This window comes from Eurosta solidaginis, chromosome 3 (genome assembly GCF_040869045.1).
Source record: "Eurosta solidaginis isolate ZX-2024a chromosome 3, ASM4086904v1, whole genome shotgun sequence".
Classification (NCBI taxonomy): Eukaryota; Metazoa; Arthropoda; class Insecta; order Diptera; family Tephritidae; genus Eurosta; species Eurosta solidaginis.
This window is the reverse complement of record NC_090321.1, coordinates 224,163,070-224,177,863: the sequence shown is the minus strand read 5'-3', so window position 1 is coordinate 224,177,863 and position 14,794 is coordinate 224,163,070. Positions and strand designations below refer to the sequence as shown.

The 14,794-nt window shown below is 38.7% G+C and overlaps 1 protein-coding gene across 1 annotated transcript in view; it reads left to right on the top strand.

Moving 5' to 3' along the window:
• Window positions 1-457: 457 nt before the first annotated feature.
• otp (orthopedia) overlaps window positions 458-14,794 on the top strand; it is a 203,357-nt gene continuing 189,020 nt past the window's right edge. The window contains exon 1 of the mRNA XM_067775285.1: window positions 458-1,492. The gene's annotated coding sequence lies outside the window, so the exon portion shown is untranslated. The remainder of the gene's footprint in view (window positions 1,493-14,794) is intronic.

Here is a 14,794-nt window from a genome sequence, read left to right as displayed (position 1 = left end):
AAACTTTTACGTTAACAGTATTGCCGGGGTTTTTTCCCTCTTTTTTGTGCTACATAAAGCGTACGCCTGTGGCTACACACATTTTTTTGTTATTTAATTCCCTTGCGCCAATTCGATTGTCCCATCTTTGTTATTGTTGTTTTTGCTTTTGTGAGACATCAAAAGCACCAAAAGGGGCGGATTTCAAATCGAAAGGTGCTCAGCAACCGTTCAAAAACAACGCCAGTAGTACAACAACAGCATCAACAGAGCTCTCCAATGCATACGTTTGTGATAGTTGTGTTGGTGGTTGTGGATTGAGATTTGCCTTCAGCATTTGGCGACAGATCAACGCTGCTTAGCTGCCAAGCTTTTGGAATTGAATGATGATACCATTTCGCCTAACGGTTGCTCGCTTTGATTTCATAACAATGCGATTTAAATGCAAATTGTACGTTCGGCAAGTGTAACGCGTTTGTGCAAACTCTTTTTTTTTTTGGTACAACGCACAGAGAAATATAAAATATCGGCATACATACATACACACACACTTAACATAAGGTATTGTTGTTTCATTCCGATGCATACCCACATTAAATGACCATCAAAGGCACATTAAGCTGCTCCCAATGCGTCCAGTCGGGTCAACGATGTGCCATAACTCAGACAGCGCCTAACGCCAATTTGTGTTTTGTTTTGTGCGAAGTAGTGAAAATGTTGCTTCTATATTTATTTTGGTGCTGCTGCTCTTGCTGCTCTGTCAGCATCTTTCTACATAAAATTCAATGCCGTTATTCCTTTGGATTTAATTAAAAGTGTCAATTAAATTATATTGGTGAATTAAGTGGTTTGTTGCCGCAGACAAAGTGAAGAGTGTATAATGTGGAATAACTAGACGAAAATAATCAAGGGCTATGTGAAACGGCTGAATTTAGAAAGTGTGTTAATGGCTTCATAGTTCCATGCAAAACAATATTGAATTAAAAACGCAAGCAAATAAAAACTAGCAACAAAAAATAAATAAATAATAATTTATATAAAACAGAGAATGCAAAAAATAAGAAAAATATAGTTTAGTGACGATAAAAAAAAAAAAAACAAAAAAAAAATAAAAAAATAGGTAAAACAACCAATTTAAAACAATTTCATGTTTATGTCCCCAGTATCCCTGAGGTGCGATAAACATAAAACGCGCTTACATATACTAGATATTATAATGTCTCGCAGACTCGTCACAAAACTTATTCCTTAGACGCCAGCAAGAACAAAAAACAAAAAAGAAGCGAGCAATGAAATTAATTCTTGTTTTATATTTAACACATTGTGCGCCGACGTCATATTCAGACATGTGAGGCGTGAGTACGTGCGTGAAGCTTAGCTGTCCAAAAAATAATGTGTGTTTTAGTGGTAATATCTATTTTTATGTGACTTTGGAATTACTGAAATGACTTCACTGGTATTTCAGTGAATTAATTTTTATTATGAAAAGCAACTTACTTTTCCGCTCGTAAAGGTGAGTTTGTTTGATCGTCTATAATTATCCAAAATCACTTTATTATTGCAATGAATTTTTTATTTTATTTTATGTTAGTTTTTATGGTAGTTAAATTGCTACTTTTCTGAACTAAAAAAATTTATAAAAGCAAGGCGCGATGAACTCCGTAGAGATTTTAGGCCAAACTTCTCTTTCAATTTACGTCGTGCTCCTTTTAAACAGATCGCCCTTGAAAAAGCTAGAGAGACTAGCGAAACGTGGGGTTGGAATGGTGAAATAAGTTTGTTTTTATTTGCACCAAACGCTAATGGTCAAAAGCGCCTAAGTAAGCATTAGTAAATGTTATAAATAAATTGACCGGAAAATCACAAAAAAAAGTCGTGTTCCTTTTAATTTTTCGTACTAATTGTCGGAACGGGACGTACATGTTTTTGTGCCAATTCCGAGCGTTATATGCAAGTCAGATTAATTTTCACGGAGAAGCTTTTCATAGCACAAATACACTGGGAGTATTTTTCAAATCACTGCCGATGGGTTACCCCGCTTAGAAAAACTGTTTTCAAATTGAAAAAACGTTTTTTTAATTATCTGTGTTGCTTTTCCCGGGGCTCGAACACAGAATACTCGGTGTGGTAGGTAGATTACGTTACCACCACACCACGGCGGCCGCCATTAAAGTAGAGCTTACTGCGTAAAAAAAAAAAAGAATAAAAGAAGAAAGTTAAGCTTTGTATAGACAATTGTCATTCCTACCAGTCAATTACCATATTCTACTCACATTAATAATTGTTGGTGTCAAAACCATTTTTTATAGATTCCAAAATTGTGTGCAGTTCAGAAGAAGTTCTGAAAGAAAAAGGATTATATTATACAAATGTAAAATTTAAAAAAAAAAATTGGATGTTGAATCAGCAGGGACCTGTACCCAGGAAGTTCGGTGTGAAAGGCGGATCACGCTACCACCACACCACTGTGACTTGTTCTTCATGCCTGCCATTACTCAATACGATGAGCAACAGCGTTGACTCCAAACTAGTTTTAATATCGCTCCTTAAATTGTAATACGGTTATTATAATGTATTATTATTATTATTAGGCATCACTGGACTGCGACCTGTATTCAGATCAATTGTGTTTGACACTTCAGGCTTTTACTGTATGTGGAGGTTTGTAATATATTTAAGTACCTCTTCGGGCTTTTCCTCCATACTAGGCAGGGATTACCACCTAAATGGCAGATTCTATACCTTCCCAAAGCGATGAACTCGCACAGCTCACAGAAGCTACAGATTTGTGTATCCGATAAATTTAACCTACTTTAGTAGACTACAGTGTCTTGTGAGAGTTCAAAGGTCATCTCTGCTTGCATTAATCAGACCAATTCTAAACGAAAATTCCGTGCGAGTTTTCTCACTTCTCCCATTCCTCGTATTCTAAATAAAAATTCCTTGTGAGTTTTTTCACTTCTCCCTTTCCTCCTATTCTGAACAATGTTCGAAAAAGCGGAAACCGGTTATGGGAGAAAAGTAGGTATTATTAATGTGAGGGAGAGGGAGATTTCTCTGCCATTTCATAGGAGTTTTTTCACTTGTTAAATTAAAGGGAATGCATCAAAATAGTTAAAGGAAATTGGTTCTTTAAGAAAGAACACTTATTTTTACAAATTTGTACTAAAAGATGTATTTATATTCTACCACAATGTTCTCACTGTTAATACAACAACAACTACAACCACAATATTCTTTATTTTAAGTCGAAAAGTATATCATAAGCAACGGTAGAGCTCTTGGTATACAAATTTGATGCAGCCAAGGATTTTTTAATAAGGCTTAAATAGATTTTGGCATATGAAGAAGTAGGAATTCAACTCAACTTGGCCGCCAGAAAATTGCTTTGCTGAACGAAAGCAGGCAACTCCGGCAGATTTGTGTTATGCGGCCGTCTTCTTCTTATGTTCCGCTGTTGATGTTGCTGTGGCACCAATTCATTACTCATTTCAGTGAATACCACATGAAATGCAATAAATACTGTGCAATGTTTATATTTTATTTCTTAATTTCCAACAAATTTGCAACAATAATTAAACTTTTCAATTTTTTAAACAAAATAAGAAATGTGCAACGAAATTTCAATTGACAAAACAGCTGACTTCGAAAATTCAAAATTCCTATTCCCCAATTATTGTTCTCCCCAGGAGAACAGAGTTGGAGGAATTTTTCCGCGGGAATAAAAAAATCCGCGAGAACAAAATTCCGCGAGAATATTTAGAATTGGTCTGAATGACTTTGACTGATACTCTAGTTGCTTGGAGTATAAACACCAAGGTCTGCATAACAGTACAATTACATCAAAGTTTTTCACATTGCACTACTTTTGGTGCTAAATTTGAAAGTGCACTAAAATAAGTTTGGATTTTACTCCAAAAAGTATTAACACTGCACATTATTTTTCTATCTTTCATGAAAATGAAATGGTATATTAACTTTGGCACGAATCTCAAAATAGTCAGTCCTTAAAGGAAAATACATAGACCCACCATTAAGTATACCGAAATAATCGGGATGAAGAGCTGAGTTGATCTAGCCTTGTCCGTCTGTCTGTTTGTATGCAAACTAGTCCCTCAATTTTTGAGACTGAAATATTGATAAAATTTGGCGAGCGGGTGTATTTGGGTGTCCGATTAGACATTTGTCGGAACCGGCCGGATCGGACACTATAGCATATATCCTCCACATAACCGATTCAGAAAAAGAGGATTTTTGTCATATCTTCCTCAATTTATCAGATTGAAGCTTCAAACTTCACCACAAAATTTCGTATATTGCACATATTGTTGCTTGAAAAAATGGATGAGGTCAGTCGTATATATAGGGGGATAACCACAACCGATTTTTCAGATAAGAAACTTTTCGTAATTACCGCCATATTTTAAGAGCTAGAGGCTTAAAATTTCACCGAATGCTTACGTATATAGCAATGGTATCAAAACGTTTCATAAATTTTGTTCTATTTTTATAAAAGCGGTTTTCATGTATAAATTACCACGCATCGTGAAATGCCAAAATTTTGTGCCTACTGCTATTTTCATGCTCAAGAAAAATGCAACATTTTTTCTTGTATGTTTGCTTTTGATCTGCGTACATCGCTTAAATAATACCAAAATGTAAGCTTGCGATTTCAAAGTTCTTTCGAAAGTATGTATGTATTCTATTTTTAAATACTTTTTGTATTTTTTATTTGGTACTTTTATCATCACTGGGTGTGTACATTTCATACTTATATAATTTTAATAAAACAATGTAATAATAACAATGTAAATAAATTTTGTGTTTAAAGACACAGAGTGAAAATTTCTGAAAGTGATCACCGAAAAACGACATAATTTATTTTTGAGCAACAAAGGTATTATTTAATAGCTATCGATAATACAAACAAATGCTCGTCTTCAATTTAAAAAAAAAAAAAAAAAAAAATACTTTATCCGTAGTTATAGCCATTTGAATTTTCTGTATCCTTTTTCTTTTAAAGTTGAATAGCAGCCGATAGGCTCCACCGATTTTGACAATTCGGTAAAAGTCTAGTTGAGGGGTCGATTGCTAATACGCTACCAAAAATTTCGAGAGAGGTGTCAAAAGACGCGTACTGACCTCAGTATTAACAATCCGAAGGCCGAAAAGAAAAATTTTAACCCGTTCAAAAGATATTAAACAAAAACCGAACAATGACCTGCGTGTCCCTCCAAAACTGGAGGTGGTATCCATATTATTTTTGCGCAGAACATCTTGGGGGGGGGATGTCCCCTATTTCCTGATCTAAACGCCGCTAGCATATCCAAATGAACCACTCTTCTATTTCGTAGTTTCCCAATGGCTTGTATGTGGTAGATGGTATTACTGATCTTCTTCACAACTTTGTACGGGCCTTCCTAGCTGCACCGAAATTTGGATGGAACATCTTTCCGCCGGTGTGGGCTGCACAACAGCACCAAATCCCCCTCCAAGAAACCCTCAGAATTACTACTCTCATCGCACCTACGTTTCATCTTACCACTCATTATCCTGGATCATTTCCTCGTACTCTGTTGTTTGGCCAATGAAGTACTTTGTAGAGCTTGCCCTTGACGGATTGGCTTTGCATAATCAGTATCGTTCCAACGCATCACAACAGTAGTGGGCCCTGGCTTGTAACCACCCTTGCATTCTGTGTGCGAAATTCTTTCCTTCATTTTAATGCGTCCATTTGGGTTTGTCAATGTTCGTGTTTCTCTCGCAGGTATCTTTGATTCTGCTTTGTTTGACCCATTCGTTCCATCAACTTTTACCTTTGACTTTCGTGGTCTTTGTCAACTCTTCTCCAACTGTACTCGATTACTGTTGAATCCTTTTTCCAAACTGAAGTTAAGTGGCACATCCTGGTTCTCATAGCGCATAATCCTTCTCCGCATATCGATCCTGATGTCATGGTCAACTAAAAAGTCCACTCCCAATATGACTTCATCAACGATTTCCGCCACAACGAATTTGTGTAGAACCGTGACCTTTCCCATTAAGAATTCACATATCACTTTTCGCTGGACTTGGTTATACCCGCCAGTGACCGTACGCAACCTTACTCCAGGTAACGGTATTACTCTCTTGTTGACCAAGTCAGATCGGATTACGGAATGAGAGGCGCCCGTATCTACAGTCAGTACAAGTTCTTTGTCATCCACATTCCCTCTGACAGTAAGACTGCTTCATTTTCTTCCAATTTGCGACACAGATATCACAGGGCATTCAATAGCTGGGGCAAGTTTTCGATCTATTCAACTGACTCGCTCTTGCTTATCTCCTCCAGCTTTAAGTATACGACCAGCCAAGTTGGAACTACCAGGACCGGTGCTGCAAGGACGTGCTGTGCCCTGGCATACCACACTTAAAACATATGATTGCACCATTATTCTTGTGTTGCGTTCCTTTTAAAGCTTCCAAAATTGCGTCTACCCACTCTGGCCTTTCTACTTCCACCCGGCGTGCTTTGAAAACTGGCTTACACAGACGCGACCGTTTCTGCGAATGTAGGTTTCGGGTTTGCGTATGTCGCTCGCTTCGTTTCGACATCCCGTATTCCATTAATAAAGCTCTGGATTTTTACCCTTTTGGTGTATTCCACGGGTGCGTCCACATTCGCTAAATGTGCCAGCCTTTCAACCCCCGACGCAAACTCTTGCAATGTTTCACCAGGCCTCTGGAAGCGGTTCAGTAACTCTATTTGGTATATCTGTCTCCTATGTCAGTTCCGTATCGTCTGTCTAGAGTTCCCATCAATGCTTCATAACAGTTCCGTTCGCCCTCTGGAATGGTTTGTAAAACCTCAGCTGCAGGCCCTTTCAATGTCATGAACAGTGCAGCAACTTTATCTTCCGCATTCCAGTTGTTCGCTGTTGACGTCTTCTCAAATAGCGGCTTAAATAACTGGAAAGGAACGACACCATCAAACGTTAGGGATTTTACCTTCAGAGTAGACGTTGAAGTGATTGGACGGTTCAGTTGTAACTCCTGAATCCGATCTTTCAAAGCATCCATCTCGGCCTCCGTTTTATCTTGTCTTTCACTAAAAACAACCAGCTGCGATCAGAATGTTGTTTCCTGTGCCTCTAGCTGCGAGAATGTGCGATCCTCCTGTGCTTTCAACTACTCAGCCAACTGAGATGTCATATATGTCTTCTGTTCTTCCAGTTGGGATGACATCTTAGATGCGATATATGTCTTCTATTTTTCCAGCTGAGCTTCCATCTTCGATGTTATACGTGTCTCCTGTGATTCCAGTTGAGATGCCATTGTCGATGTTTGAGCAGATATTGCAGCCAAAATTATGTTCAAGTCTGTGCCCGTAACTGTCTGCGATGTTTCGTTTTTCTCCTCACTTTTTGTTGTTTTCTCGTCCCCATCAGGACGAAAGACATCATCGTCCACATTAATTCTTTCCGAATCCATAGCGTCTCGTAGGCGTGCTTGAAGTTCGATCTTATTGCCGGTTGTATTCAATCCACGGCTCTCCAACTCCGTCTTCAGTTGCTGGATCCTTAATTCACTCAACTTTGCCATGTCAAAGTTGTATTCAATATCTTCGGAATTTATTCAACAATTCCAATTGTAACCAATTTGGTGCAATTCCTCTTATTTGCAACCTTCTGCTAACGTTCGAATCACTAAGCTGTTGAATAAACAACTCCACTATTAAATAATGCAAAATGGCCTTTATTCAAGTACTTCACAATATTACTACTTCTCGACAGATAGCGTGGTTACATCAAACTCATTGCTGATTTCTCAGATTGCGCTCATTTACACTCTTCGATTTCCTCGTTCCATACTTCTAGGCGTTTCCAGAATTTACTTAGTTACCAACTATAAAATTATAACTACAGATGCACGTGTATAGCTCCTCATATGCACGTGTATATGTGAGAGATACTTGCAAAAATTATTGCCTACTTATGGGAGTATCTCAGATATATGCATGTGTTTTTGCGCTGCTCTCTGCTGCTTGTATGGACATATGTGGAGACATAATGATTAATTTGGTTATGTGCATACAAGTCACTGCTCAGTATCGGCTTAGAGATGATAGTATCCCTTACTTACTTAATTGGCGCTTAACCGTCTAAACGGTTATGGCCGTCCAACAAGGCGCACCAGTCGCTCCTTAACTCCGCCAACCGGCGCCAATTGGTCGCACCAAGGGAGTTTAAATCGTTTTCCACCTGGTCCATCCAACGGAGTGGGGGTCGCCCTCTATCTCTGCTTCCATAGGCGGGTTCCGGTAGAAACACTTTCTTGGCCGGAGCATCATCTTTCATTCGCATAACATGGCCTAGCCAGCGCAGCCGCTGCGTTTTAATTCGCTGGACTATGTTAATGTCTGCGTATAGCTCGTACAGCTCATCATTAAATCTTCTTCGGTACCCGCCATCGCTAACGCGTAGAGGCCCATAAATCTTTCGAAGAACTTTTCTCTCGAAAATTCCCAAAGCCGCTTCATCTGCTGTTGTCATGGTCCATGCTTCTGCCCCATATAGCAGGACGGGTACGATAAGTGACTTGTAGAGTATGATTTTCGTTCGCCGAGAGAAGACTTTACCTTTCAATTGCCTACCTAGTCCAAAGTAGCATTTATTGGCAAGATTGATTCTTCGCTGAAAAAGCAGAAGCAGAAAGGCGTGAGTGCGAGGAGCTTGAGCTGCTAGCCACCAGGAATAACGCCCGAAAATTCTACCAAAAAATACGGCGACAGACGGAAGGTTTTAAGACCGGGGCAAACTCCTGTAGGAATGAAAACGGCGACCTTGTAACTGATGTCCAGAGAGTGCTTAGATTATGGAGGGAACACTTCTCTGCTCTCCTAAATGGAGGCAGCAATTCACCGCGCAGAGATGAAGAACCCGATCCCGCAATCGATGACGATGAAATATATGTCCCCCCGCCCGATTATGACGAAGTTAGAATAGCAATAACCAGATTGAAAAACAACAAGGCCGTGGGCGCTGATGGATTGCCTGCGGAGCTATTCAAGTTCGGCGGCGAGGAGTTGGTAAGGCGCATGCAGCAGCTTCTTAGCAAAATATGGGCGGACGAAAGCATGCCCGACGGTTGGAATCTAAGTGTTCTTTGCCCAGTCCACAAGAAGGGGGATACTGCAAAATGCACCAACTATCGTGGAATCAGCCTTCTTAATATCGCATATAAGGTCCTTTCAAGTGTATTGTGCGAAAGATTGAAGCCCACCGTGAACCGGCTGATTGGACCTTATCAGTGCGGCTTCAGACCTGGTAAATCTACCATCGACCAGATTTTCACAATGCGCCAAATCTTGGAAAAAACCCGTGAAAAGAGAATCGACACACATCACCTCTTCGTCGACTTTAAAGCCGCCTTCGACAGCACGAAAAGGAGCTGCCTATATGCCGCTATGTCTGAATTTGGTTTCCCCGCAAAACTTATACGGCTGTGCAAAATGACGTTGAGCAACACCATCAGCTCAGTCAGAATTGGGAAGGACCTCTCCGAGCCGTTCGAAACTAAACGAGGTTTCAGACAGGGTGACCCCCTATCGTGCGATTTCTTTAATTTGATGCTGGAGAAAATTATACTAGCTGCAGAACTTAACCGCACTGGAACAATATACTATAAAAGCGTGCAATTACTGGCATATGCTGATGACATTGATATCATCGGCCTAAACACCCGCGCTGTTAGTTCTGCTTACTCCAAGCTGGAAAAAGAAGCGGTAAAGATGGATTTGATGGTGAATGAGGACAAAACGAAGTACCTGCTGTCATCGAGCAAAGAGTCAGCGCATACGCGCCTTGGCAACCACGCTACGGTTTGGCAGCCATAATTTCGAAATAGTAAAAGACTTCGTTTATTTGGGAACCAGCATCAACACTAGCAACAATATCAGCACTGAAATCCAGCGAAGAATCAATCTTGCCAATAAATGCTACTTTGGACTAGGTAGGCAATTGAAAAGTAAAGTCCTCTCTCGGCGAACGAAAATCATACTCTACAAGTCACTTATCGTACCCGTCCTGCTATATGGGGCAGAAGCAAGGACCATGACAACAGGAGTGTTCGAGAGGAAAGTTCTTCGAAAGATTTATGGACCTCTACGCGTTGGCGATGGCGAGTACCGAAGAAGATTTAATGATGAGCTGTACGAGCTATACGCAGACATCAACATAGTCCAGCGAATTAAAACGCAGCGGCTGCGCTGGCTAGGCCATGTTATGCGAATGAAAGATGATGCTCCGGCCAAGAAAGTGTTTCTATCGGAACCCGCCTATGGAAGCAGAGGTAGAGGGCGGCCCCCACTCCGTTGGAAGGACCAGGTGGAAAACGATTTAAACTCCCTTGGTGTGACCAATTGGCGCCGGTTGGTGGAGCGAAGGAGCGACTGGCGCGCCTTGTTGGACGGCCATAACCGTTTAGACGGTTAAGCGCCAATTAAGTAAGTAAGTAAGATTCTTCGCTGGATTTCAGTGCTGATGTTGTTGCTAGTGTTGATGCTGGTTCCCAAATAAACGAAGTCTTTTACTATTTCGAAATTATGGCTGCCAACAGTAGCGTGGTTGCCAAGGCGCGTATGCGCTGACTCTTTGCTCGATGACAGCAGGTACTTCGTTTTGTCCTCATTCACCATCAAACCCATCGTATCCCTTAGTGTTGCTAATATTCGTCACAGTATATATCTTATACAACCGCTTATTTGGAGATTACGAACGGGATAAGATTATTGTTCAGCCCCATTCATGAAAAGTGTGAAGTCTTCGGCACAGCCGAAGACAGTTCCGTTCTTACTTGTTTTTGTTTTTTTTTTTGTATATGGCACACGCTTTGGACTACGTTTGCTCGAATATAAAATATTAAAGGCCTTTCAATGAAATCGAATAATAATAACTGCGCCCGAATGGAATCTGCAGGGGTAGTTGAGGGGTGCACATATATACTACTACTTCTGGGGACTTCAATTTAAGACCTTCGTTGTGAAAATCATATTTCATTATTCTTTGTAAAATTTTCCTGACTTAAGAAATTTAAAGCTTCTAGCTCTTCAATTGAGACAATCGATTGTGAGAGATATATACGAAATATATGAATATTGACGATTTTTTAGACGACAATATATGCCATATGCGTAATCATTTGGTGAAATTTAAATTTTATAGCTGTTCAAATGCGGCAGGAATTAAGATAAATTTCTCATCTGAGCAATTAGTTGAATGGGATGTGTGTGAAGGAGAAAGCATTAGCTAAAATTTGAAGCGTATACCTCATAATTTGAGCAAAATATGACAAAAATCCTATTTTCCGATAATCGGTAGTATGGAGGATATATGCTGTATTGGTTCGATCTAGCCGGTTCCGACAAATAAGTATACCCGCTAACGAATTTTCATAGAGATATCTCAAAAATTAAGGGACTGATTGACGAAGAAACAACAACAACAAAAATTGATTTTTCGGAACATTTAGGGAAAGACTTATTTTAACGAAAAAGTTCGAGATTTGGAATGGAATTGTTAGACCTGTTTTTGGAATGGTTGCTTATGCCAAGGAAAGCCAGTAGTCTTTGCCAACTTTCGAATTGCTCTTCTCAATATTTGCAATGCAAATATATTTTAAATATACCACACCTTTATGTATTGAGAAAGACAAATTTAAAAATAGTATCAATTAAAAAAAATTGCAAAAAAAAAATGTACGAATTCCTAATGAAATTTTAGGCTTAAATCATTGAGCATTCATACAAGTGAAAAAGCTTTCTGTTCCTCCATTCCAATACCTACCTGCCAAATAATAGCTGACAGGAAGAATGGCTGTCGCCAATGGCAAGAGAATGAAGAGAATGGAAGAAAGGTTTGGTTTGTGCTCGCGATTATTAAAATGAAGGGCCATGAACTGCCCATTTGTGTTTCAATTCAATTCGTTTTTAACATTATCCCTGTTGAATAAATTTCATCTTCTCCAGTTAAGCTAGATTTTGCCTGGAGGATAACAGTCTAGCAGATAGCTTCATTCGACATTTTCGTTTTCACTAACACAGGTAGGCCAACCCCCGGTTAAATCGATAATTGCGAATATTCCCTAAAACACATCGGAAAAATCAATTGTGAATACACGAAAACTAGTCAAACAGCTGATTTTTGTTTACACTTTTTTATTGCTTAGAAGCTTCAGTTAGCATGGAAAAAACGAAGATTATTGACAAGTGACTAGCAGAATATAGTGAAAACGACCTTTACGGGCCCATAAGTATGAGTACTTACCATAGACTTGACTTGAGAACTGTCACTTACAGTTCTGTTAAATGAACATTGCATGTTACTGATTACTCAAAACTTAGCAACACTTAACTTGACTTAGAAGCCTGTTGAATTTTGATTTTCTATAGGTGTATTTTTTTTTTCAAGCGAGCTTGAAGAAAACGCTTCAACTAGCTAAACAGTTTCATTATGCCAAAACCATACAGATGGTGGGGGTTTATCAGCTAATTGTTACTTTTTTTCGCTGCTATGACATTTCTACTTCTAGCGCAGTATGTTTTTGACACTCATTCAGAGAATTACAAAAACAAAATACATGAAATGCGTGTGTTTGTTTGTATGCATATCACCCTGCCGCCACGCTGTTATTTTGTTATTTTTGTTTATCTGCACATTCGTATGTTCATTTCATTCGCTCGTTCACAATAGTGCCCTATTTTTGAATATGCAACACTATACAACACTATCAAACAGGTCGACAATTACCTAAGCGGTTTCAACTGAAAGCGTATAGCCAACTCAACTCGATTACTTTTTATTGTTGCTTTCCATGCAATTCGGTAAGCTAGCTAGTGTTTTAATTGTACTATTTAGCAACGAAGTACAGCGTATGTAAGTTCTAAGTGACGTTTACATTTTGAGATGCCATCTATTTGTTTCCATTTCATTTTGTCATACAAATTGACATTTATTTTTATTTTATTTATTAATTTTTACATTCATAAATTAGTTGTAGTACTCAATATTAACTTTGTTTTAAAACCACCACTTTTTGTAGCAAATATTTCAGAATAAAATGACAGTTGATTATATAATACCAGATTGTATGCGCTAAGTGGAGTATAATCCTGGCTAAGTTGCCAAGTTTACGCCAAGTCAAGTGAAGTCTATGCTAAGTATCAGAAATGGGCCCTTTAGTCTTATAAATCGTGTACATATTACTTGTTGGAGACGTGAGAAATTTCTTCTTAGTGTACTAACATCCCATTTTTCGTAGAGCGTGTAGCGAATTCACGTAGTTCAGTCGCTGGTGATTCAATATCTTAGAACGCTTCTCCAAAATTTATTCTGGGATCTTGTAATATTAGCTGGGCATGAACAATCTTCCTTAAGATTTCGTACTAGAAACGAAATAACGGAAGTGTTCTCTGCTAAATTTTCTAAAAGTTGTGTCTGACCATCAAAGATAACTCTAATGCTTATTGCACTCTTGGCCATATCAATGAAAACGATTTGTCATATAACATCATATTTGACCAATAAATGAAAACGGCTATTGCCCAACGTCTTAGGAAATTTGACATTCCAATTTAATTTGCTAACATGTTGGCAATTTATTTTGGATTTCGTCCTGTCAATAAATAATTCCAAAGCATTTGAATTAAGTGATCACAAAATTTTGGCGTGAGTTTTGACGAAACACAGCTTTATCGACTTCGAGTCAATAATGTAACAAAATGGAAACGTTTTTGACCCCAACTGATCAGAGGGTAAGTTTGAGGCAGTTTTTTGTGTCAGTAATGTTGACCTAATGCAAACTAAGCATTAGTTTTGACAATTGACTGCTTTATCGACTTCGAGTAAGTAGTGTGACTAATTGAAAATGCCTTTGACACCAAGTGATCAGCGGTTCAGATTTAGGCAGTTTTTTAAGTTATTAATTTTGACCAAATGAAAACCAAGTATAACAGTTAGTATTTTGACGCTTCGTTGTGTTTCAGATGCAAGTTCGACAGTTTTTTATAAAAGAATTTTTAATCAAAAATAAATAAATGTAAGGCGCGATAACCTCCGAAGAGATTTAAGCCGAGCTTCTATTCCAATTTACGTCGTGCTCTTTTTTTTTAATTTTTCCTACAAATTGGCTGGACGGGACCTACTTGTTTTATGCCGACTCCGAACGGCATCTGCGAGGCAGAAGAGTTTTCACTGAGAGCTTTTCATGGCAGAAATACACTCTGAGTGCTTGCCAAACACTGCCGAGGGGCGACCCCGCTTAGAAAAATTTTCTTCTAATTGAAAAACCTTATTTCTAAAATTTTGATGTTGCTTTGCCCGGGGTGTGAACCCAGAGCATTCGGTGTGGTAGGCGAAGCACGCTATTATCACACCACGGTGGCCGCCAAAATATAATAATAAAATGGTATATGTTTTCTATTATTCCAAAACATGTCACGCCGATTAGATCAATGAATGGTTATCACAACTTTTTGCTTTTTTTATAATTTATTTCTGAAAAATCTATTTCAATTTCCAGTACCAGTGTAGTATCATGAATCGACTACTGATTCGAATATCACGCTATCCTGGCTGCCAGCTGAAAAAACGTCCGATTTCAGAAAGCTGGGAAATTGTTTGTTAAACGCAATACTTTAGAATTTTAGTCAGAACTCTTTTCAAAAACTCACTATCTGAGCATCAATTCCAGTGCTGCTCAAATTTTTGTATATTGAAGTGCAAATCACAATACATGCACGAAATTGTATATACTGACATTTTTTTTTTTGCTTCGGATT